Genomic DNA, 26,900 nt, shown 5'->3' on the forward strand with positions numbered 1-26,900 from the left:
TACCCTGTTAGAAATTTTTATTTTTGTTTCCTATCTTTTTCTTGTTAATTTAAGAAGTTCTCACATGTTTTGCATATTATCCCTGCTAGTTTTTAAATATTGGAAATAACAATATGTTTGTTAACTTTATCTATGTTACATACATTGAACAAAATTTCTTAATTTTGGTGCAGCCAAATTCAACCACACTTTTTGACTTATAGTTGGTACTTTTGACATTTTGTTTAAGAAACTTTTCCCCACTTCTTGGTGACAAAAATTTTATTTCATATTTTCTTCTATCATCTTTATAGATTTATCTATTACATTTAGGTCTTTCATCTGTCAACAGACAACCTTTGTGTAAGTTCGAAATCTGTATTTTTCTTCACATGATGAGACATGTATCCTAACGTCATCTATTAATGCTAAACAATTCGTCCATTTTTAATTCCTTTGTGAGACAAATGTTTAGTGTTAATTTTTTTCTTTTGTAGAGATGGGTTTTTATTATGTTGCTTAGGCTGGTCTGGAAGTTCTGGCCTAATGTGTTCCTCCCACCTCAGCCCCTCAAAGTGCTGGAATTACAGGCATGAGCCACTAGATGTTTATCACATTACAAGTCCTCCCATAAACTTGATCTTCAGATCTATTTTTGAGTTCGCAACTCTGTTTTCTTTCTTTGTTTGTTTTTTTCAATTCTGTTTTATTGGTCTATATATTGCTGGGTTAACAACATTTATCATTATCATTTATAGTATGTCTTAATATCTGATGAGTGAGAGTAATACCATCTATAAAGCCCATGATTTATTATGCTTTTCTTTAGACATTTTGGGCCTTTAGCCGTCCACATAAATTTCAGAATTTGTTGTGTTCTTTAAAAATTCAATTAAATTTTGTATTGGAATTTTATTTTCTTTGTATGTATACTTACACAGAATTGATAATTATACTAGGTTACGGCATACCAACCGTAAGCATAGTCTATTTCATCACTTATTCAAATCTAATGTCTTTTGCTGTCTTTCTACTAAAGGAAACATTAGAATGAGGATTTTTTTTTTTTTAATTTTAACGCACATTTTTATTTAAAAGAGGTTTAGTAGATAGCAAATCTGGGGACGCCGATTTCACTCTCAGCAATGGTTTTTCCCCCAAAAATGCATAACATACTACCTAATAGGAATTATATAATAAGGAAGACACTTAGTAAGACACTTAAGAAAGAAATGGAAAAATACAGCTGTTATTATTAAATCACTAATGCAAGGGAGGAGGAGCATCAGCAAAACTTGTTCTGGCATTGCAGTGTACTGGGTTTTTTTTTGTTTTGTTTTGTTTTGTTTTGTTTTGTTTTGTTTTTGAGACAGAGTCTCTCTCTGTTGCCCAGGCTGGAGTGCACTGGCGCGATCTTGGCTCACTGCAACCTCCGCCTCCCGGGTTCACACCGTTCTCCGGCCTCAGTCTCCTAAGTAGCTGGGACTACAGGCACCCGCCACCACACCCGGCTAATTTTTTGTATTTTTAGTAGAGACGGGGTTTCACCGTGTTAGCCAGGATGGTCTCGGTCTCTGTCTCCTGACCTCGCGATCCGTCCTCCTCCGCCTTCTAAAGTGCTGGGATTACACGTGTGAGCCACCGCGCCCAGCCCTGCAGTTTACTTTTATTTTTATCTTTTAAACACCTATGCTTTGTATAAGGAAGAAAAGATGTCTCTTAGTAGAAGCCACAGAAAGAATGCAATGTCTGCTTGGGTAAACTTCTGGTAGTAAGCCTGTGGGAGGCACTTCATGTTTGTTGAATAGATAAAGAAAGAAATATAAAGGAACTACAAATAGTCCTTCTTGATTTGTCCTGAAATGTAATTACAATTATTATTGGGGGGTGAGTAAGAGCATTTAACATGAGACCTACCCTCTTAACAAAATTTTAAGTGTACAATACATTATTATTGACTATAGATAGTGTTTTACAGTAGATCTCTAGAGCTTAGTCATCTTCCTTGACTGAAACATGATACCCATTGATTAGTAACTCCAATTTACCCCTCCTCTAGCCCTTGGCAACCACCATTCCACTTTTGATGTATGAATTTAACTATTTTAGATTCCTGTTATAAATGGAATAATATGGTATTTGCCTTTCTGTGATTGGTTTATTTCACTTGAATAATGTCCTCAATGTTGTTACATATTGTAGAGTTTCTTTTTTTATGGCTGAATAGTATTCCATTTAGGTATATACCACATTTTCTTTATTCATTAATCTGGTGATGGACATTTCAGCTGTTTTCACATCCTGGTTCGTATGTATAGTGCAGCAATGAACATAGAGATGCTAATATATCTTTGAGATCCTGATTTTAATTCTTTTGGTTGAATTCCCAGAGTGGGATTGCTAGATTATATGGTAGTTCTTTATTTTAAGGAACTTCCATGCTGTCTTCTGTAGCAGCTGCACCATTTTGCATTCCCCCAACAGTATGTAAGAGTTCTAATTTCTCCGCATCCTTGGCGATACTTGTTTTCTTGATAATAGACATCCTGAGAGGTGTGAAGTAATATCTTATTGTGGTTTCGATTTGTATTTCCCTGATGATTAGTGCTGTTGAGGATTTTTTTTTTCTATGTCCATTTGCTATTTATATGTCCTTGGAGAAATGTCCATTCAAGTCTTTTGCCCATTTTCTAATGGGGTTATTAGTTTTTTTCTAGCATTGAGTTGTAGAAATTCCCTCATATTTTGGAGGTTAACCCCTTATCAGATATATGGTTTGCAAATATTCTCCCATTCCACAGGTTGCCTTTTAACTCTATTGTTTCCTTTACTGTGCAGAAACTTTTTTAGTTTGATACAGTCCCATTTGTTTGGTTGGTTTTTGCTTTACGTTTTCGTTGTGGTGATGGTTACCTATGCGTTTGGTGTCATATTCATAAAATGATTGCCAAGACCAATGTCATGAAGCTTTTTAACTACAATTTCCTCTAGGAGTTTTATAGTTTGGGGACTTAGATTTGTCCTTAATCTGTTCAGAATTGATTTTTGTGTGTGATGTAAGATAAGGGTCCGATTTCATTCTTTTGCATGTGGATATTCAGTTCTCCAAGCATCATTTATTGAAGAGACTATCCTTTTCCCCATTATATATTCTTGGCACCCTCATCAAAGATCAATTGACTGTATCTGCATGAATTTATTTCTGGGCTCTCTATTATGTTCCATTTGTCTATTTGCCTGTCTTTATGCCAGTACCATACTGTTTTGTTTACCATTGCTTGCAATATATTTTAAAATCAGGATGTGTGATGCCTCTAGGTCTATTCTTTCTCAGATTGATTTGGCTATTCATTGTCTTTGTGGTTACATATAAATTTTGGGATTTTTTTTTCCATTTCGGTAAAAATTGCCACTGGGAATTTCATAGAGATGCCATTGAATCTGTAGATTGCTTTGAGTATGGAGAGATAGATAGATAGATAGATAGATAGATAGATAGATAGATAGATAGATAGATAGATAGAGTTTTTTTTTTTTTTTTTTTTTTTTTGTGGAGTCTTGCTGTGTTGCCTAGTCTGGAGTGCAGTGGCATGATCTCAGCTCACTGCAACCTCTGCCTCTGGGGTTCAAGTGATTCTCATGCCTCAGCCTCCCAAGTAGTGGGCATTACAGGTGCCTGCCACCACGCCCAGCTAATTTTTGTATTTTTATTAGGGGCGAGGTTTCACCTTGTGACCAGGCTGGTCTCAAACTCCTGACCTCAAGTGATCTACCCACCTCAGCCTCTCAAAGTGCTGGAATTACAGGTGTGAGCCACTGCTCCTGGCCAGATTTATAATTTCTTATAATAATACTGTATCTTATTTTTATTTTATGACTAAATTGGCTATTCCTTTTTAAAGTGCTTTCTTGGGTGCTTTGTATACTTCTATCAATCTTGCTGAACTTTTGTTAGTACTCATAGAATGTTGATTCAATAGAATTCTCTATATATGTAAACATGTCATCTACCAATAATGATTTTTTATATCTTCTTATCCAGTCCTAAGATGACTTATGCCTTTATCCTGTCTTTAAAGATAGACAGGGCCTCTAATACTACATTGAGATGGTAAACATGTAAATGGAATGTAATTGGAAACTGTAAACATTCTTTTCTTCTTTGTTTTAAAGGAAATGCTTCTAAATTTATTCTTGTCAGTTTATTTTCTCATAAGTCTTTTTGTAAATAGTCCAGGAATTTCCTTGATATTCTTAATATTCTGTAAATTTTATCATAAGTACTTTATTAATACTTTATTTTGCCTTTTTATCATAAATAAAATGCTTGTTCTGTGTCTAATGAGATCATCATATCTTATGTCTTCTTTGGCCTAGTATTAAAGTGAAATATATTGATACATTTTTCTGATGTTGTCCTATCCTTTCAATCTTGGGATAAACACTACTTGATCAATATGTGTTATCTTTACATGAACTGTTAACTTTGGTTAGCTAATATTTTATTTAGGACTATTGCACTTACATGTATAAGTGAAGTAGGTTTATGGCTTTCTCATTTAGTTTGAGAATCAAGATTATATAGCCTTATAAAATTAGCTAGGCAACTGGGCAGCTTTTCTTTTGTTCTTTTTTTCATTTTCTGAAGCAATTAATACAAAATAGGTATTATCTCACAAAAAAATGGTATGTGAGGTAATACATATGTTAATTGACACGATTTAACTATTCCACAATGTAAATATATTTTAAAACATGTTGTACATAATTATACTTTTATTTGCCAATTTTAATAGAGAAAAAAATGAAATAAGATACATATCATCAAGCTCTTGAAAGTTTTGTAAAACCCCACTGGAAAACTCTGTAAGCTAGGGGCTTTTTGGTGGGGAGGTTATAGCTTCTTTTTCTTCAGTTATTATTTTATATACTGATGTACCTTACAAAATTAGGATCATGTGAATGCATAAACCATGCAGAAAGTTACTTTTCCCAACCTCTGATAACCACCATTCTACTCACTACCCCCACAAGATCAATTTTGTTAGCTCCCACATGTGAATAAGAACACGGAATATTTGTCTTTCTGTGCCAGACATATTTTACTTAACATAATGTCCTCCAGCTCCATACATGTTGCTACAAATGACAGTATTTCATCATTTTTTTAGCTAAATAATATTCCATTGTGTATATATATGCCACATTTTCTTTATCCATTCATCTGTTCATAGGCATTCAGATTGATTCCATATCTTTGTTATTGTGAATAGAGCTGTAATAAACATGGGAGTACAGACATCTCTTTGATATGTTGATTTATTTCTTTTGAATATATATTCAGCAGTGGGACTGCTAGATCGCGTGGTAGGTTTTATTTTTTAGTTTTTTGAGGAACCTCTATAGTGTTTTCCATAGTGGCTATACTAATTTACATTTCCACCAACAGTGTATGAGGGTTCTCCTTTTCTGCATAGTCATCAGCATTTATTATTTTCTTTCTGCTAATAGTAATTTTAACTGGGGTGAGATAATATCTCATTGTGGTTTTGATTTGCATTTCCCTGATCATTAAGGTTGCTGAGCATTTTTTCATATACACATTGGCCATTTGTATGTCTTCTTTTCAGGAATGTCTATTCAGATCTTTTATCCATTTTTTTTTAAAGACATTTATTCAGCGTCATGATCAGACTATTACATTTAGCAATCAACAGCATGGGTGCAAAAAAAAAAAAATCTACATTAAAACCCTTTGTTGGAATGCTTTATACTTTCCACAGAACAGAAACTAAAATAACCTGTTATACAACTAGTCACAAATACAGTCCTTGAGTTTTTTGCCCATACACATGAGTATTTGTCTAAAACATGTCTTCTTTGTAGCAGCTAGGCCCTGCCACCACTGTGCTTGGCTGAGTTCACAAATCTGTTGTAACCTGTACCTTCCCTGTTACTTCCCTGGGTCTCCTCTCCTGCTAAGCTTTGCTTTCTAATTAAAATTTTCTGCCACTGCCATAGCTACTGCTGCTGCTGGAACCGCCATAGCCACCTTGGTTTCGTGGTTTTGCAAAGTATTGGCCTCCACTGCCATAGGGGCCAGAGCTTCTGCCTCCAAAATTTCCTCCCTTCATGGGTCCAAAATTTGAAGACTGATTGTTGTAATTGCCAAAATCATTGTAGCTTCCACCACCTCCAAAATTGCTTCCACTACCACTGCCAAAGCCGCCTCCGCCTCTGTTGTTATAGCTGTCATAGCTGCCACTCCTGCCATAGCCACATTTTTTAAATTGGATTATTTGGTTTTTACTATTGAGTTGTTTGAGTTTCTTATATATTCTGATTATTAATCCGTTGTTGGATAAATAGTTTGCCAATATTTTCTTCCATTCCTTAGGTTGTCTTGATACTTTGTTGATTGTTTTCTCTACTGTGTAGAAGTTTTTCGGTTTGATATAATCTCATTTGTCAATTTTTGCTTTGGTTGCCTGTGATTTTTAGGTCTTGTAAGCCAGGGGGTTTTTACTCAAGATATCTTTGCCCAGACCAATGTCCTGAAGAATTTCCCCAATTATTTCTTCTAACAGTTTTATAGTTTCAGGTCTTACATTTAAATATTTCATCCATTTTGATTTGACTTTTGTGTATGGTGAGAGAGAGGTCTCATTTCATTATTTGCATATGGATATACAGTTTTCCCAGTACCATTTGTTGCAGACTGTCCTTTCCACAGTGTACATTCCTTGGTGCCTTTGTTGAAAATGTGTTTGCCATAAATGCGTAGATTTAGTTCTGGGTTCTTTATTATGTTCCGTTGGTCCATGTGTCAGTTTTCATGCCAGTACCAAGCCATGTTGGTTACTATGACTTTGTTTCTAAATTCACATAATCCAGTTTGTGCCACATATCTTCCACTTACCAATACAGACCCTTTTGCCCTCCCTGTTCTGCCTCAGAACGCATGTATATATGTATATACATGTTCCCTTGAGAGCTAGCTTCCAATTGTGTTAGACCAATCTCCAACAAGAAATCCAAGAAACAGGGGAGTGTGGTCAGGATATGCACTTCCCTAGTTCCCTTCCTGGAAGTCCCTTCAGGCTTGTTGTTTCCTCGACCAGAGTCAGAAGCCTGACCAAGGAAGCGACCTCTACCACTTGGCTATATAATAGTTGTGCTGATCTGTGGGGTCCATGTGGTCCTCCCTCTATCATTCTCTGAGTTCCAAATATTGCTTCCTCTGCTCATCTATTTGGACCTAGGGATGTTAACTTCTGCTATTCCTGGCACTGGGATACTACATTATCTTTTGTGGTTTCCCTGCACTTTGCCTACATGTTCGTAAACTTAGTTTCTTTACTAAGTTTTAGTAAAACCTAAAATTATCTCCATTTGAATATGCCATCTGTTTCCTCCTGAGACCTTGACTAACATACCTGACTAATAAAGAGAAAATGTGACACTTCCCCTTCCCCACCACACACACTCTTCCACTTTAACGATTACTAATAGTTTTGTGTGTGCATGCCTTCAAACACAGAACATTATTTGTGAGACATATAACACCAAAGATATATGGAAGAAACACAGACAATGTTTTTAACATGAGAACTTTTTTTAAGAAGTGAAAATTTCTGGTTGCTACTGACCATGGCTCATTTTGTAAACTCCTTTCCTGATCCCTATAACCCTTCACAATTTTAGTATTCCTTTGATCTTTCTGATGACTCACTGTCTCCCCTTATGGGCTTATGTTCTTAAATGTAGGTGTCTGGGTTCTGTCAACTTTTCTCTCACCTGCCCCCCACTCTCTCTTTGAGATTTTATTTTCTTGAATAGCTTAAATTATCATCACTATGCCAAAGATTCCAAAATCTCTACCTCCAGCCCTGACCTATCTCCCAAATTCATCCATTTTCATTACTCTCTGGAGGCTATCCCCAACTTGAACATTCTAACAGCAATTCAAATACAACAGGATCAAAACCATATTCATATATTTCCCACTAAATTAGTTCTTCCACCTGACTTTCCCCTTTCTATTCCCAATACCACCGATCTCTTCTCAGCCCAAAATTTTGGTGCTGTACTTGACTCCTGTTTGTTGCTTTTCATCACTCCTATTTAGGATACTCCAATAGCTACAGTATTCACCCAGTATTCATATTCTCCTTTCAATTGCCACAGCCAAAATCCAATAGAATATTCCCATCCCGGAATTTCACAACACCTTCCCAACTCAGCTTCCCAGAGCTAGTTTTTCCTGCCCTCACACCTAGCCATCAAACAGATTGACAGCCTGATCTTTCCCGAAAATACAATATTTCTATTCTCTGATTTAAAAAGTAACTGCCCAGTGTTCCCTGGATGTAAGTCTAGACTTCATGGTCTGTATCCAAATGTCTCTACTATGTGACCTTAACCTATGCAAGCTCCCATCCCAGTATGTCCCCCAGGTTCCAGTCAAGAAAACTTAACTAGCACGTCATACTGTTTTCTCTGCTTATCAAACCTTCCACACATCTCTGCAGATTTACATTCTTCAAGGTCCAACTCAAATCTTACCTCCCTAATGTGTTTTTCATAAGACTTTAATTATATTCTGCTTTACAATATATTATTTTTGTATTGTCATCTTATATACCAGGTTCAAAGTTCTCTGAGGGCACGGACTATTTCTTACTCATTTTTTTCCCTTACAGCACCTATATAAGCCCCCTTCACATAATCAGTGATCAATAAATATTCATTGAATAAAGTAATAATGAAAAATCATCAGAAATAACTATTTTTAATAAAGATTTGGAAGACATTTCCTTTGTTTCTTAGGTATTTTTTTTTCTTTTTAGATGCAAGCATAGCTATATTCTGTAGCATCTGTGTATTTTTAGACTTTTTAAAGGTTTTAGATTCTGTAAACTACGTACAGAATATTCTGTTCAACATAAGGTGTGAGATTGATCACATGACCCATAATTGTATAATTTCTAATCCAAAGTAAGTGTGACTTTTGTGAATAAAAATTCTTGGCCAGGCGCGGTGGCTCACACCTGTAATCCCAGCACTTTGGAAGGCCAAGGCAGGCGGATCACGAGGTCAGGAGATCGAGACCATCCTGGTTGACATGGTGAAACTCCATCTCTACTAAAAATACAAAAGAATTAGCCCAGCGTGATGGCAGGCGCCTGTGGTCCCAGCTACTCAGGAGACTGAGGCAGGAGAATGGCGTGAACCCAGGAGGCGGAGGTTGCAGTGACCCGAGATCGCGCCACTGCACTCCAGCCTGGGCAACAGAGCGAAACTCCGTCTCAAAAAACAAAAACAAAAACAAAAACAAAAAACCCAGCAAATTATCAGTCTATTGGGCCTTTTACTGAAGTACTTCTTGCAGTTACTTCCTCCTTAAATACACCATACGAATTCATCTTAACAAAACTATCTTAACTGTATTTTTATAAATAATCAGTGAAAATAAAAAATAAATATGGTACTCCTGGCTATCAGAAGTTGAATATATTGAGTAACCAGCTCATCTTAGAAGCTAATCTATGAATTATTACGTATAAAATAAAAAAGATGTGTTGTTAAAGATAGACTGATACAGGTGGCTGAGTAATCTGTTTTCTACTTCCATATGAAGAAAAGCTTAAACATGTTTGTTTATTTATTCGTTCATTCATAATCCTATACTATGTGCCAAGCACTATGTTAGGCATGAGGGATATCATAAGGCATAAATGTATGATCCCTTCTTTAAAGAGAAGAAAGAACTACAAACAAATAGTAGGAGAAAAATCCAAATGTAAAGTTTGTGCCAGGCATAGCAGTAGCACAGAGGAGAAAAAAAATTTGTGACAAACAGTTCCATCCTTGAATGGCTTCGCTAATCTAGCTTTCTATAACTTACTGTAAAATATCACCCACTGGTCAAAGCCAGGAAGAAAGAACATATTATAAGACTTAAGTATTTGAATAATTTATAATGGCTTCATTGCTTAGAAAACTTCAATTCATTTTGGCAACATGATGAGATCACTGGTATCAATGTGGAAGATAAAGCATACAGCATTGCAGGGCCTGAAAAAGAATATCCTATTGTAATTACAGTATTTTAAAAGAGAATGCTAGTCATTATTATTTTCAGCGGTCTGGAGTGAAAATGCTTGTTTACTTCAAGTTTTAACAGCATACTTACCTACCTTAGATTTCTTATCTCTGAGCTAAACAAACCATTTTAATTTCACACAAAGCCACAAAGCATTATTTCTCAAAATATACATTTAATTAATAGCTTATTTACTCTGCTTTCTTCTCACTTGACTGTGAGCTTCATCTAGGACAGAAATTATTTCTTATTGATCTTTACATCTCATGCCTAAGCATAATTCCTGGCACACAGCAGACAATACTTGTTAATAGAAATACTTGTTAAATACTTGTTAAAAGAAAAATGTAAATATAGACCTTTAGCTCTTTACCAACTGTCAATATTCAAGTTTTCTAGTCCCATGATTTGCAAACTTTTCTTATTTTTTTCTCTTGATAAGATCAGGCAAAGGAGAAGGATTTCCAAATAGCCTGACAGTGTATCAATGTTTCAACAAGTTAAAGCCCCAAGACTTACCAGGGAAATTTAATTCTCATAAAAAAAAAAAAAAAACTTATATTAACCTTTACATGTAAACTCAAAATGGTACACTCCCTGAAAGTATTCCTCTTGTTGGATATTTACGAGATACCTTTGCAAATAGAAAACTGCCGACATGACCCCTAAACTTCATGTAAAATGACTGTATTTATTATTTTTATTTTTATCTTCACTTTTGCAGTAGTTGCTGTAAATGGCTTGGAACATGCAAAATATGCTAAACAAGAAACCTAGCCCCTACCTGAAGAGTTAGCAGTTGAAAGGCATAAAGAAGTACAATAGATATAAAAGCCTCTTGAAGAACAGCCTTTTGCTGCATAGATGCTAGGCAAGACAGTATGTGGCAGGAAAAGAGTTGGGGAAACTGCTTTAAAAACCTATTAACTAGGAATGCGAAAAGCAGGGAACAATTGGGAAAGGAGGGAGGTGCTCACTGTTTAAAAGCCTTTTAAAGGTGACCATATTTTTGTTGGCTTTTTGCCTGCAACATAAAATAAGGATGATGTACTGAATGGCTAGCTGGCTGGTGAAGGTGGAATGAATGGCCTGGGCTAGGAAGTCAAGGCTGAATTTTGAGATGCTACTCTGGACTATGTGCAGCTGTTGAAACAGTTCTCAGCAATGACCACTTAGACTTTGAAGTAAACACAAAATTCAGTCAGCCTCCTCAATCACCCTTTCATTTTTGTGTGTTTTTCTCAGTCCCATAAATATTTGCCTGTGCTGTCTTTGCTGCAGATATTAAGGAGTTAATAAATTAGACAGCCAACAAGCAGGAATCCGGAAAAGCCACAGAACTTAGAATTGAACAGCTGACAGCAGATTCTGCAGGTGCAAGATGGGAATCAGCTCTGCATTTTCTATGTAGCACAGTTTTCTCTGCCTGGCCTGTGGCCTGATTTCCTGGCCTCTTTGGGATAAGCTGAATTATAAGACAGAGAATTCCAGAAGATCTTGCTCTGTGATCCTATGAACTCTAGCTTTTCAAAAGGAAGCAATCTCCTTCTATGTTTAGACTGACAATATTACGTATTGGTGGCAGCCTTGTAAGATTTTGGTTTCACGTTAGGAAAGAAAAATGCTCTAAATGCCATCCCACTTAAAGAAAAAATGGTTGATTAAACTGCACTGCATAACAGATTAGCCTCCTGCAATTGGGTGTCTAGGAATGTGGTGTGTGTGTGTGTGTGTGGTGTGTATGTCAAAGGGAATCACTACTTATTAAATATATAAGTACCACAGTGAATATTAAGGTCATAATAGGGTGTGAAAAAGGAGAGAAATGGGCTGCATTCAAGTGCATATTTCTAATCAACTACTTTTTTGTATTCTTCTAATCATTGTATTTGATGGTAATGGACATTCAAGGCTAAACTCTGCACTGTGGCAGTTCTTCCAAATCTTTTTGGCTCTATAGTGGTAAAAATATTAATTCCATAATACTTGAAAATGTCCAATATGATCCCTCGATTAACAAAACATTCCAGTGTTTCTTCTGTGAAGGACTTTGGGCTGCTTGCAAGGGTGATGGTAGGAGTGGCTGATTGCATTGATAATAGGAAAAATAATTTTTTTCCATGCTGGTGAATATGGCCTACACATCCAAACCCTTTTGACGAAACTATTATGAGGAATATATTTGTAATAAGGACAGAAAAACTCGGAGATCTGGGTTTTTTTTTTCTAAATGGACTCCAGGAAGGACAGATAAATACCTCCAGTTAGCAACGGTTAAAATGGAGTTAATACCAACTATTAATTCCCAGTTTGGATCTTCTCTTTCTCTCAGGACTACTTTAAGTCCCTGAAATTCCATGCTTCCAATTTCCCCTTCTATAACTGAAGATCCTGTTATTTAAATCATAGAAGATTAGCTATTTTTGGACACTGGCCTTGTATTAGTTTGACAGAAAATTCTGAAAAGCTCTCCCCATTCCAAAAATGTCTTTCTCAGGCTTTTTGTGGGGACCTAAAATTCCACCACTGGAAATTGTAATATTTAGAGGAATGCTGTGTCCCTTACTGACAAATTCAATTTCAAAACACAGTAAAATTAAATAAACATAAAAATAAATGTATTATATAAATACAATTTTTAAGTATCTGTGGGCCAAAGATCAGGAGGGAATATAGAAATATTAAATTATTTATGGTGTTAAGGTTGTAGTATTACAGATTGCATCTTCATTTTAAAATTTATCTTTACTATGCTGATAATAAACACCAATAGGGAAAAAAATAATATTACTTTTAAAGGCTCAATTCTACCTGACCACTGTATCTCTAGCTAGTGGAACCTAAAATATAAGTCACCAAAATTTTTAAGTAAAAAAAATAAAAGAATACGCTCACTTAGTGATTTATGACTAGATTTAGGGAGAAAAAAACAAAACTCAACAAATATTCACTTACAAGTTAATGAGTATTTGCTATGGAGAAGGCATTTTGTTGAGTGATACAGAGGATACAAAACCGACCAAGATCTGCAACCCCCCTCCTTCAAAAGCTTATGGCATAAGGCTAGTAACTTTGAAGAAAAAGCACATTGTTATCAGTCATCAGTACATTTTGGTGAATCCATCTATTAGCCATTTGTTTCAGATTTTGAAAAGCTGAAGGATGGGGCAAGCCTAGGATACTACCTAGGAAAGATCAGCCTGGATTAAGACACTTAATGAAAGAAGATGAGGGAAGTGGGCACAAGCCGGGGGAGGCGATAGCACAAAAGAGGGTAGAAGATGAGAGCACGCTGACTGCAAACTGTGTGTGTTTCAGAGGGTGGATATGCTAGCTCTGACTTCTAGAAAATAATTTTCAAAATATAAAGTGGACCCTAACAAAGTACTATTCTTATCAATCCAAGAGTGCCAAGCAATCAAGGAGAGATATTTACAGACAATATGCGTTCAAATTCACAATGTAAACTCTAAAGTAATATATATTTTCTTATAAACTTAACTTTAGTAAAGAATGATTTTTGAAGTTCACTCAAATATCTAATATTTGCAGATATCCTTATTTCATTACTTTGTTCCAAATATTTAAAACCAGATGACAAAAAAGTAATGTCCTTAAGGAATCAAATTCATTATTGAAATAAGATATTTTCCAAGTTGTTTGGAAAATGGTTTACTTTCTTTTTTTCCCCTTTACTAGACCTCAAAATACACTGAGTTTTCCTCACTGGTAAAGAAATATAACATTGAGAAGTATCAAGTGAACCCACTTTAACAGGCTTCAAAACCATACCACTAACATATTAGTTTAAAACGTTTCTCTAAGACGCATTTCTTACAAGGGAACACTCTTTAGGAAGCACTAACACTCACAGTCCCTAAATTTTAAATTGGTCCCTAATACTCCATTTGGTAATCAATATCCTCCTTGCTCCTCCCCCACCCTCTCAGATAGCCTTATTTTCTGTCAGTATCTATCACACCTTCTTTTTTCTTTTTCTTTCTTTTCTTTTCTTTTTAATCACTTTCTTCATTCTTAATCCTTCCTTTTGGGCCAAGCTGTCTGCCCTTTATAGCTATATTTACTTCCTCCTTCTCTTTCCCCTTTAACCCTTTCTAGACCTTTAGATTATGAATGCTGAAATTTGTGATTCATTGTTTTTGCCATAGTGACCGCCTATTAAGAAAATTTGCCTCCTCCACAAGATTATTCTAAGAAAGCATAATTTTAAGCATCCACAACTATTGCCCAAATAGAGACAACCATTTGGTTCAACTTCATACGTGTTAAGCCAAACGTATTCAAAAATGATTTCCTGCTCCAATTCTTACTCAGTATTTTCTGTGACTCTCCCTTATTATACCTTTCTAGCTCAATGAAAACTTTAGCTATCTATGGTTTAGTCTGAACTGTACATGGGGCAGTGACAATGGCCTTCTGACCCTATGGCTCTTCCTGGCTGTGGGTAGAATTGATAGCACTTTTTCAATTTCTCCCTTGTCTTTGCTTGAACATACTGGAATTACAACCTCTGACAAAGGTAACATCCCTTTTGTAATGGAAACAAAAGGGGTGTGTAATGAATTGGTTAAGATTACATTGCATGTTTAGATGATGAAATCCAACTGCAGCTCAATTCCTTTATTTCCTCTAGCTGGACCTGGTCTTTCAATAAGACATTATTGACTGGCATCTTCCCCAGAACAGGTGCTTTGGAATATAGTCTTGCTGTTCTGAGTCCTTTAGACCGAAAACAATTATGGTATAGGTCAAGAGAATCAGGTATGAGACAATAATGCCCTTAGGATATACACTGTAGATGATTCATATCCAGGTGGTATTAATGGAATAAATGGTCCTTAGACTTATATGGAGAGCTAATGCTTTTCAAATTAACTAAGGTGGCAGGATATGAGTTACAGGTTTATTTGCCATTTCTCTGCAAAAATTCTAGGACCAGGAGAAGATAGAGGAGGAAGGCAATTTTTAAAATAATTCACTACTATAGATTACATTATAAAATGAATTTTTAATTTTTACAAAGATGAAATCAATGCCACAACGTGTGATATTAACAAATGCTATCTTTTTACCACAAATTATATCACTTTTGGTTGCTCTGGATAGCAAATTATTGGCCTCTTTCTTCCTTTTCCCTTAAATTACTTTGGCCTGTGGTTTGTCTTTATTTTTCTTTTATTTTTCAAAAACAAGATCACTTACAATTTTTGCTTTTAAAAATGATATAATACCCATATTGGCTGCAGAAAATATTCAAAATGTGTGCTTTTCAAAGAATGATCGGATCATTTATTCATCTTTAGATAAGGATGATTATATTCATCTCAATTATTTTTGCCAAGGACTGTAACACTAATTTTACTCTTTCTAAAAATTAAAATAGCAAACAGTTTATATAAGGTGTTGATAATTACCTATATTATTGTACTGCTGTGACAGATGTTGGCAAAAAAAAGCCTAAAATGCCTACAGCTGTGCACTCCATGACATCTAGTTTATACTCAGACAGAAGGCTAACAGATGTTCTGAACTGTCACTTTGCCTAAATGTTTTTAAAGTCTAAGGACCTGCTTTATAATTCGCCAGAGTCTGGTTTGGTTTCACAGAGGTTCTGAGAATTCCCATCTGTGACAATTAATGTTGAAGACATTGATAAATCAACCCTTGTGTTTTCTCTCTTCTTTATCAAACAGACATCAGTTTATAAATGGATGGTAGATTGTGAGGGCTGTTTTTATATACATCCTATTTGTAAAATTATCTCCTTAAATACAGATAGAATTGGGCTATAAGAATACATGGAGGTTTGTTTTGAGCCATGGAAAGGGCCAGGAAATCACCTATTCTTTTCTTTCTGCTAAATTTTATGCACCTTGGAAGTAAAATGTTAACCAATTCCAATGACAATTTTCAAAAGTTATATTTGTTCTGGTGAATAAAAAAGTGTTTTGCTATTTTGATTCAGCATTTTAACAGCTCTACTCATAACAATAACTCTTAATTGTGCAGCCTGTTAGAAAAATGAAAGAAGACAATAAATGGCATTGAGAAAGTACACAGCACATCTCCAGCTTGACACCCTAATACTTCCTCTTCCCAAACATACCTTCAGATCCCTCATACAGAATTACTGCCCCGTGCAAAGGCCATCAATGCCTTATTTGCTGTTGCTCTTAATTTTAACAAGCTGGATTCCTGTAGTACACTTGCTTAATAGTTTAAACATTCTGTTAACAATCAGGTGTTTGGCCTATCCTGTTTCTCCTCTATTCTGTATAGAAATATAACTCCAAATAGTACATCTTTCTGGGTTTGTTTCTAAATTAGTCCCCACACTTAATTATGAGGATGAGAGGGATGCCTTATTCCTCTTTGTTATAGGCTAAGCTCTCAGTAATCCCAAACAAAAGAGCCAGTTCTGGAAGATATAGGATTTGCTAGCAGGATTATGGTCTCATAGATAATGATGTGCAGTCAGCAGAAGCGAAGCTTTATTTTAATTCAAATAAGCTAGTAAACAAACCACTGACAAGTCTGCTGGTGAGAGTAACTGGCTGCTGTTGCCACATTGGCAGCAAAATTATAGAAAATCTATTATACCTTGTTCACCATATGTTTAATTTAATACAAGATACAAATTAAAGTATTCACAGTGCCTATTAAAATAACAATACTTTTTTATATTTGAATGTTTTAAAATAATTTCTACTGACCTTTTAAAGGGCAGTTTTGATATAAGTGACTATCAGGGATGGGGGGAGGTAGTTAATAAAAGGCAAAAAATTGTAATTGCCTTCCTGAAAAAATAAAAGTATAAATGTTCACTGGTTTGCAGATGTTAATAAGGTTAATTAGCAGTCATGTGTTCTGCTACTACTATAGTTCCCTCCCATCCTTTGGGTTTCTGAGGCTAGAGTGTTAACAGTGATACTTAGTTTGACCTATGTGAGTCTGTCCTCATGAAATCATTAACTGGATGAAGCCAGCCTATGGATAGCCTTAGAGCTAATGCCAATTGAGATCTATAATCTGAAAATTGAGTTTAAACTCTAGGCCCAAGTTTGGTATGGAAAAAGGCACAGACTTTTATATTACCGCTTTTAGTCAATCTCTCCGTAGCCAAAAGATCCTAAGGGGAGCCAGATTTAAGAGGCTTCCTTCCAGAGAAAGGAGAGAAGAAAAAGACAAGCCCACAACAAATTTGTTCATAACAAATTTTTCTCTTGTACCCACAACAGTCGGCAACCAGTGATGCTTGCTTGAGTCTGTGGAGACTCAGTCTACCAGATTCTAAAGACCAGACTGGGTTTTAAAGTTATAGACCTAGATTTGAAACCCAGATCTACTATTTCCCAGCTGTGAAACCACAGATATTTAACCTAGCTGGATCTTCCTTTATTCTGGAATGAGGGGATGCTGGGGTGAGGGGAAGTATAATAATTCCAATTTTACAGTATCATTATGAGAAGTAAATAAGAGAAAGTATCTGGTACATAATAGATACTCATTAAAGATTGGTTCCTTTCCTCTTTCACTCTCAAGCAAATAGAAATGTTGCCCTTTCTTCAAGGGTGAAGGGAGAGTGTTAGGAGGAGGAGTTGGAGGGGGAGGTATGAACAAAAATTCCTGGAATCAGTTTCTTTGGATCATTAATTCCTGTCCACCGCCAAAACCCAAAATGGCATTCTCCTTTTCTCTCAAAATGCACCATAATACTTACTCTCTTCAAGACTGTATAGGTAAGCCACCCAAACCAGCTCCCCATTGTTGGGCATATGAATTAGAAAAAATAAATAAATAACCATTACACTGTGAGATGTCTTTTCCAACTTTTATGTACAGATTTTGCACTGAGTCTACAATTGTGTTCATGGGATTCCCTCGTGTGAATTTTGGTTCAGAGAATAGAAGCCTAGGAGATCCAACTACGTACTGGCAATCACAATATGCATAAGGTGTACATTTGGAAAATGGCCTTAGTTTCAATTGTTCTTGAAGTCCAACAGATGATAGGAGGACGTATTTTACCCCCAAAAACGAGTTAATTTATCTCAGATTGATGCAAGAAGCGATTTTCAAAGCATGGTCCTGGTAAGGATATGCCAGAGAAACACCAGACAAATATCCATGGTCCCTTCCCCTCTCTCCAGTAACCTGTTATTCAGAGGTTGAGAGATCAGAGATATTTGCATTTATTGAAACACTGGATATATCGTTAAATTAAGAAACTGAAAAAAAAAGGGTCACAAAATTTGTGGCATATTTTAAGTGGTTAGCGTTTTAAAAGTAATACTTTTAGCACATGAAGACAAAACACGATTGTACGTATAACTTCATTTGTATATAACAAAAGAATGTAAATGGATTTAAAGGCTCTCTATAGGCTTTGCTTCTACCTCTAAATTTCCACTTAGTTACACCCTTCTCTAGTCCCTATTTGTTGTCAAGTCCCAGAGCATAAAACAGCCTGAGGGAGCCTCAGAGCTCCAAAAGTGTGAGAAGGGTGAGAAGGCAGGCCATGCTGGCCGGGTACATGGCCACTTAGCAGACAGGCCGCCAGCGAGCCTGCACTGTCAACCTTCCCCATCTCAGGTTTCCAGGTCCGTGGCTCCTGACCTGAGAGCCCCTCTCCTCTGAGAGGGTCTCCCCCTTTGCTGGCCCAATCTCGGTTCCTGACTTTCCACCCCCGAACCCTCCCCGCTCTCCAGGGAACCACGATCCGGCCCTCCAGAAAGGTTCTCCTGGGCTCGCCGTTTGGCCCACGGGGTACGGGGAACGAATCCAACTGGACACACTGTGCGCCCGGAGGAACAGACGGTTCCAAATTCATTTCGGCATTTGAGTCTAGAGTCAGGAAGATCTCGGCCGCCCGCCTGCGCCTCGGAGCAGCCCATGAGCCCGTGAAGGCGCGTGGGGAAGGGGGGCCTGGAAAGCCCGGGCTTCGACTGACTCTGCGGGTACCGCTCCGAGGAGGGGCCTCAGCCTCCCTCGGAGCCAGGGCCGCGCCAGAGCCGCGCTAGGCCTGGGGGCCGGACGCGCACAGAAGAGGGCTGGCGGACACGGCCAAGCGGTGGCGCAGTTCTTGGGGGCACAGGGCAGCTCAGCCCGCCGCCCGCGCCCCCGCTTCCCCACTCCAGCGAAACTAGACAAGGCCGACCCACCCCGCCGGGCCCAGAGCGCCCGGAAGCCCGGGCCCCATCGGTCAAGACACGTTCGGCCTCAGCTCTGGTTTCTCCTCGGGTTACCACAGACCCAGGAAAGGACGGAGCGGCGACCAGGCTGACTAGAAGTTTATTCTAGAGGCTTTGAAAAATGAGGTTTCCAGGTCTCTTCGCACGCGCGCGCGCGCGTTCTCGAGCTAAAGGTTCGAAGCTAGAGTTTGAATTTAAGCCACGTCCTGCGACAGGTCGCGTTCAGCGTGGGCGTCGGCCCTGCCGCGTCCCCCGGCCTCTTCGAAGTGCGCGTCAAGTGGGGTGTCGCGTCGTTGTGTTTTTCTCTAAGTGAATAATTGAATCGTGTTAGGCCAGGTTACATGCTAATAATACCTGGATGTATTTAAAAGCGCCCGCGTTTCTAAACCTCCCGCAGAAAGTGGAAAGCAATCGTCCCCTCGGACCTAGCGCCGCTGCGCCTGCTGGAGCCGCGCTTCGCCACAGTCGGGCGGCCAGTGGAGGGCGAGGAGCGCGCGCGTCACGAGAGGCGGCCCCGGCCTCCCAGAACCCGCACTGGGAGGCCGAGGGCTCGGGGCTTGAGCCGTCTGAGTCCGATTTCTTTCCACGTGTAGAGGGTAGAAAGTGGCCAGTCAGGGCGTGATTGCTTAAGGAGAGAGAAGCTACAGCTTTCACGGTAGTGGATAACTAAAGCATGACATGATGCCATCTGTGTGAAACTCGTGATGTGTATGGTCATTGGTTCACTGGGACATCCAGACCCTGATCGTGCGTATCGTGTTTCCTTAAAAGCAGCACTCGCGATTTAAAAACAGGTCCCGGGTGCCCCTCTTGCTAATCCTCTCTGCCACTAGCCCGCTTAATTCCCTTTTTGTAAATTCCCCCCTTTACCTTTCTGTCCTCCCTCCCTCCCTCTCTTTCTTCTTTCCTCCTCTCCTTTTCCCCCTTCCTCTTTTTCTTCCTCAATCTAGGTCGTTTGTGCTGAATGACATTTATTCACCGACGTCCCATTCTGAGGGTGAGGGGAAAACCCCACCTTCCACATCTCCCCAGCTAGGCTTTTGCTTGTAAAATATGGGGTTCAACTTTGGCTCCAGAGCGCTTTTGAACAGTAAAGTTTCCAACTCAGAGCCTCCTGTAAATAAATGCCCATAAATTTCCCAACCTCGTGAGAAAGCCATTTCTACAACCCAGCATCGCCTCAGTGATGTGTGTTTGCTCCAGCCAGAGAGGCACTGGTCAGTCACCTCAGTTTCTGCCCTCTGGATACAGGAAGTGTTTTTGTTTGTGTTTTTTGGTTTGTTTATTGTTTGTTTTTTTAAAAGCAGTTTTCCAGTTGTAGACTACTGGTTCCTGATTCCCTCATCTATCAAGACAGTTTGTCAGCTTGGCCCTGCAGCTTGCCTTTCACATTCTATATTTTTTAGTTAAACGTTGAAGCATTTCCCTATGTCAGATGGGATGCCATTGCATTACAGTTTTTGAGACAACTTTTGCTGACTTGCCTAAAAAATTATGTCTTCCTGATCTCCCACAGGAGAGCGAGGTCAACTGAGGGGTTTTTCAACTTTCTTATGGCTGGGATTGAATAGATCCAATCCCAATAAGATATATCAGGTTTCCTCACCTTTAGTCACCTTGGGCTACTCACTGATGCACTCCTATCTTACAGTCTTAGATTCAGCCCAGAACCCCTCAGTGGAAAGAAGACAGCAGTTCAGATTCTTCTTTCAGGTTGTTGTAAAAAAAAAAAAAAAAAAGAAAAAGAAAATGGCTTTTTTTCAGTTAGCATCCTTTGTAAGTTTTGATATCCAAAAAATACATATGACACAAGAAGCAGGAAGAGATCTTCAGTTATTCCAGTGGATTACTTTTTTATGAAAACACTGGCTAAAACATTTTACATTCACCCTTCTTCATTCCACTTTTAGTTGGAAGAAGTTTCTAGTATTGATTTAATTTTGTATAATGCCCCTACCCTCTCCTACAATACCATAAGTAACAAATTCACACACCTTAGCCTGTTCTGTTGAAAGTCACTCTTGATTTACTCTCTTCACTTTCCTTCTACCCCCAATGCACTCACACTTTTACAGACACATTTTTCTTGATCCAGAGAGTATTTGTAGGTGCATAACTTTTTTAGTATTGTCTTGACTTTCATTCTTTTCTAACTGATATTGGACTCTTTATCGTGAGATACAAAATGAATTTTTGAGAAACAACCATGTGAAAAATTCCTTAATTTTCTGTTCTGATGTCTTTGTTTTTCAAGCTTCATAGAAAGGCTTTAGTTGGTGTTTAAATGATAGTCCATGAAAATTCCTTATTAGATGACTCCAGACCAATTGTAAACCAATAACATAATTGTTTCCAAAAGGGAAAGTGGAAGTTGAGATCAGTTATATCGAGGGATTCATTTGAGTATTTATCTTTAAAATGGTTTATGAGAAGAAAGGGAGAAATGAACTGGGTGGAGGACAGAGGTAGAGAATCCAGTGAAAACATGTTTTTAAGATTAAAGCCATTTTTTCCACACTATTTTCTTGCCACAAGTGACAACATAGAGCAGGAGTCATGAAAGTGGATTACTGTCATTCTGGGCTATTGGAGGCCCAGAAAGCCCTGGCATTAATTCCTACAGAAAGGTAGACAAACCTAGTCAGTAACTAACGCTGTCTCCCACAGCGCCCTCACTGCCAAGTGTTCAGGCTCTCTCAGAGTTGATACAGACCTCAGGGGGGTCTAGGTGGCAGGGCTTCCCTTGTGAGAGGAAGTGGAAGCTGTCTGTGGAACTGAGAGGGAGGAAGCCAGGTGGCTGTAAGAGCAAGCCTGAGGGGATAGGGTGCTGTAATAGGAAGGCTGTGGCCACTAGTCCCTCACAAGGCTGCAATTAGTGTGTCAAAGCTAGCTAATGATGAATCAAAAAGAGCCAAGAGTAGGACCTTCTGGGTGCTAAAGACTAACCTTTAGCTTGTTCCACTCCTCCCACTGGGCTCCCATCCTAGGTTTTCCAGGATTGGAGACCTTACTGGAGGAAAGGGCGAATATGTTAAGAAAACATGGCTAGCCCCTGTCCAGCATGTGCATACCGGTGTGGTCTTGCAGAGATGGAGAGAAACACCTTGTGATGAAAGAAGCCCTCAGTGATCTGTGTGTCTGGCTCATACAGTTGTGCATGGCCAACCAGAGAGTGGGGGAGAGGAAAGCCTCATTTTTTTTTTCAGTCACTCTATCTGGGGTTGCTTATCTCCTCTCCCCCAACCCTCCGCCTCACCCCATCAGGACCAAATAGAATTGAAACTTCATTGCCTTTGCCTGTACTGAGCCTAAAAACTCAGGGTTTGATAAGGTTACTGCACCAGTGATACAATTGTAGATTTTTAAAAGCCTCCTCAAAGAGACAGATGTTTGGGCTGATTAAGAATTGAGGAGGAAACCTGCAGCTGCACCAAGGAATAATCTATTGGACAAATATTTTAATAAAAAAATATGAAGAGATCAGCCCGACCTTGCAAGGTCTTCTGCTTTAAAAAAATCTTTATCAAACCCCTATTCTATGGCTTCAATAAACAGAACCCATTACCTCACGGCATCTTTTGTTGGCCCCATACAAGAGAGAACAAAATGGTTATTCAGGGGAACGCTTTCGATTTTTATTGTGGGTAGCCTGCACAAAGAGCCGTGTTATTGTATTTAAAAGAACCATCTGTAGCAGAAACAATGGCATCAAATTATCTTTGAATACCCACTGAAAAAAACATAAAGCTTTTTTTTTTATTCTTCTTCTGTACGGTGGGGGGATAGAGCAGTGTTAGGATAACTGACTTTTTTGTTGTTCTCTGGGTGCATTCTTCTCGCTCCCCCTCTCTCCCCCTCACCCTCTCTCTCTTCTCTCTCTCCCTCTCCCTCTCTCTCTCTCTCTCTCTTTTAAAAAATCAGCCATTTGGGGTTTTAAGCCATAAACGATTTTTCTTGTTGCAGGGGATTGCAGTGGCAAAGCTAGGCTAGGTCTTGGAAGCTGGTGTAAGGCGATGCGGGTGAAGGCAGGAGGCTGATGGAAAGACTGGGGGGAAGAAAAGCCGAAATGGATTCACGGTGCCTTGGATGAAGGACGAGAGGGGAACTGCAAGCTCCTTCAACTGGTTCTGTCCGGTGAGAAGTGATCAAGCTTGGGCTGACAAGAGGCTCAGGGAACCCTCACGTTCTTTCGCTTTTTTACCTGCCAATCAAACTGCTACAAGACAACACCCTGATCTGGCATGGACATGTAAGTAGCTCGCAACCCAACTTTGACATTCACTGCTAGCTCACTCCTCCCCCCACCTCACTTTCTTCCCCACTCATTCTGTTTTTCTTTCTTTCTTTTTTTTTTTTCTTTTGACCTTTAAAAGATCTGGAAATACACCCTGTGTGGAAGTCATTTAACACTGGTAGATTTAAGTCTGAAAGCGTTAACTTTTGGAATTAAATTCTAATTTAGAATTCTTTAACAAATGCAGAGATGAAATGACATTATTTTATTCTATTTTGGACGGTTTTGATACTGAACTTAATCAGTTGTCTTGCAAGGGTGTGTTTCTTTTTCCATGAAACTGAAGAAATAGATCTGTGAGCCCCCAGAAAGAAACCCATTAATGAAAAATTCAGGCTTCCATCTTAAAAATGTTAAACTCTAGCATTTCACCCCCACAAAGAACCTTTTCCAGACCAATGTTACTAAATGGAAAGAGTGATTTGATTCAAAAGGTACCTATCATTAAGGGGTTGCTACTACTTCAATCGGCGTCTTAACTATTTTGGTGGTGGTTAGGGGTAGGGGGAGGTTGCAAAACAAGAGGAAGGGGACATGGCGTTACCTCGTTTTTTATGAGATTGACATAGAGGGAGATAGAAATGCAAGGGGGCAGGATAAGCAGGAAATATTACCTGAGAGAAGGAATTACAGAGCATGGCGAAGCTGGAAGGTGGGAGGGTTTCTGCGGGAAGTCGTGCGAGGGGTGATGGGGCTTGCTCTTTGGCGCCCTCTAATGGCAACTTGAACCAATGTTTTACTTTCGTAATGCAGTACTGGGAAAAGCAGCTGGGTTTTTGTTATTGCTGTTGGTTTTTTTCCTCCGCAGACTTAGAAAGTAGAGAGTATTAGTGGAGTAAATTGATTGTTTTCAGCCTAGGAACTTCTATATATGTCTTAAACTCACCAGTGTTTCCTCCTCAAACATCCCCTCCTCTCCCGAAATCTTGTTAGACTAATAGAGGAGGAAAGGCTAATGGCAAATTGACTTATGGAGGGTGGTCCACGCCCAATTAGCCATTGCGGGCGGGGAGAGGGGGTAGGATTCGATTCCTACCTGAACAGCATTCTGACTCTTCTAATATACTCGAGAGGTGTAGGGGGGTGGAGTAGGAAGGGATGATTTGGAAATTGCAGATTCTGACACGGGCTCATTATAATACAATTTTAGGGGGGCTCTTGGGAACCTCTGTTATTGCGACATGTGGTGGTCAGGGGGCTTTCCTTCCCGCCTTCTTTTTCTTTTTTCTTTTTCTTCATTCTTTCCTTCCTCTTCTTTTTTTTTTTTTTTTATAATTTGGTAGATAAAGGTTAATCTTGGGCTGAATGATAGAGCTATGATTGACAAGAGAAAAGGTGTTGAGGGCAGGTCGCGCTGTCTTATTTACAGCCCACTGCTTGCTGTAGAGTCTTTGTTAGGACTGGAAAGCTAATTTAGTGCTGATCAAAAGCACCACAGAGTTAAAGGACTGGTAATGACTGCTAATTTCATTTCAGCCTCATGCATCCCCAACTGCTGTAATTAAAGATACGCTATTTAAATACAGGTGAAGGAGTTTTTTTTTTGTTTTTCTTTTTTGTAGTTGGGGGGGGGGGTGGGTGGATTACAATTTTATTTAGATTTTTTTCTTATACGGTACTTGGGTGTTATGTAGTACCAAATTCGATTTTATTATTATTATTATTTAGAGCCGCTCCTTGTCATTTATACCTGGCTTTGCAGAATCGGAAGTGTGAAATGTGTCACTCACATAAAAGCCCCTGTTTAAAGAAAGGGTGGGGCGGGGGACTGCAGAGGAGTAACTATTTAGGGGTGATTTAAATATTTAGGTCTCCTTTTTTTCTCCTTCAAATTAATAGAAAGGACTTCGATATAGTTAAAAGTATTTGAAACTTGGGGCAAGGTTAACAGGCCAAAGGGATCAGTGTCAGCTTTTTAAGTACGTCTAAAAAGATCATGTGAACAGATGGAAAAATATATTTTTAATTAAATAATTGCCCCCACACTATAGCTGCAGTGTTGGCTCAGAAACCGTGTAATTTCTCATCCGATAGGAGTTTCTTTATGAGAACATCAAAGGATAAAAAGCTGTACATTTTCGTAGTTGGTTAAAATTGATAACCAGCCCCCCACGCGCGGGCGCGCACACACACACACACATACACACACGCACACACCGACACACACACACACACATATACCCAAAAAAGAATTTAGCCTTTAATCTCTTTTTATCCACGAAGACTAAAGCACTGTACTCGACCCCGCGAGCGGCTCTCGCCTTCCGGGGCTGGAACCCGACTCAGATGTGAAGCGGCGCTGAGCCGCTGCGCAGGTTCGTGCCCAGCGCCCCCTGTTGGACACAGTAGGAGCTGCGCAGCGCCAGTCCCGGAAATCGCTAGAATCCTGCTCTGGGGTTAGAGAATACTCTTTATTGCCCTCCAAAAAAGAAACGGGATGCGGAAACAAATTTTTATATCCTTGAAAGATAATATAATATTAACTCAATAAAAAAACTAAAGAGGCGATACTACAATTTTAATTCAATAAAAAATAAAGACTGTCCTATTCCTCCTCCTCACATCCCAGCCATCCCCCACCCGGTTTGGTTTTGTAACTCTTTGAAAGGTTCTGCGATGGTAAAACAGGTAAAGAAAAATGATGAAAAACAAAACATTTTTTCTGTAGCCGTGGAGAATCGAGCAAAGTATACTTCCTCCGTTTTGTCCACATTTCAAAAAATTAAACCGAAGATGCTGCTGATTACTGTTTTGACGTTGTCAGCAGCGTCTTGAATGCCCTCGGAGGTCCTGCAAATATTGTAACTGAGTCTTCAAGTAAACGAAATAACTTGCTTTTATGTATTTATTTCCAGAGTATAATTAAAAGACCAATCTCTTCTTTTGAGTGCTTCCCATCCCCCAAACCAATCCTAGTCAAACTTTTTCCTTAGAAGATACTGGCTAAGAAACACATACTGGCTAAGAAACAGGTGCCTGGTATCTTTTTTCTTTTAGCCGTAGGATTTCAGGGAAGGTGTGCCAATGGTAAGAAAGGTTTCTTTGAAATTCAGCATTTCGTTGACCAGGAATCCAAATTATCCTAGAGAAGGGGGAGTATTTTTACACTTCCAAAAACTACCTGTCTACATAATAAAGAGCTTTGCCTCTTTTTTTTTCTTCTTCTTCTTCTTATTTTTTTGGTCAGCAAGTGAGGGCAAAAGTAGCCTTTGAATTATTTCAGAAAGAGAAACTGTAAAAATGGCACATCCTCTGAATTTAAAACAATAGGGAAATGTGGGTTTGCTTAATTGTTTAAAATCAAATAGAA

General features: G+C 38.7%; 1 protein-coding gene across 29 annotated transcripts in view; it reads left to right on the forward strand.

Annotated features, from left to right (window-relative positions):
- The window catches only part of LOC107128895 (uncharacterized), a 785,137-nt gene that overhangs the window by 718,383 nt on the left and 39,854 nt on the right, over positions 1-26,900 (forward strand). For 26 of the 29 annotated variants that reach the window (XR_012430874.1, XR_012430875.1, XR_012430880.1 and 23 more), the window contains one exon: positions 23,260-23,545. The exons of the other annotated variants lie outside the window; for them this stretch is intronic. The gene's annotated coding sequence lies outside the window, so the exon portion shown is untranslated. The remainder of the gene's footprint in view (positions 1-23,259; positions 23,546-26,900) is intronic. 29 annotated transcript variants of the gene reach the window in all.

This window comes from Macaca fascicularis, chromosome 2 (assembly GCF_037993035.2).
Source record: "Macaca fascicularis isolate 582-1 chromosome 2, T2T-MFA8v1.1".
Lineage (NCBI taxonomy): Eukaryota > Metazoa > Chordata > Mammalia > Primates > Cercopithecidae > Macaca > Macaca fascicularis.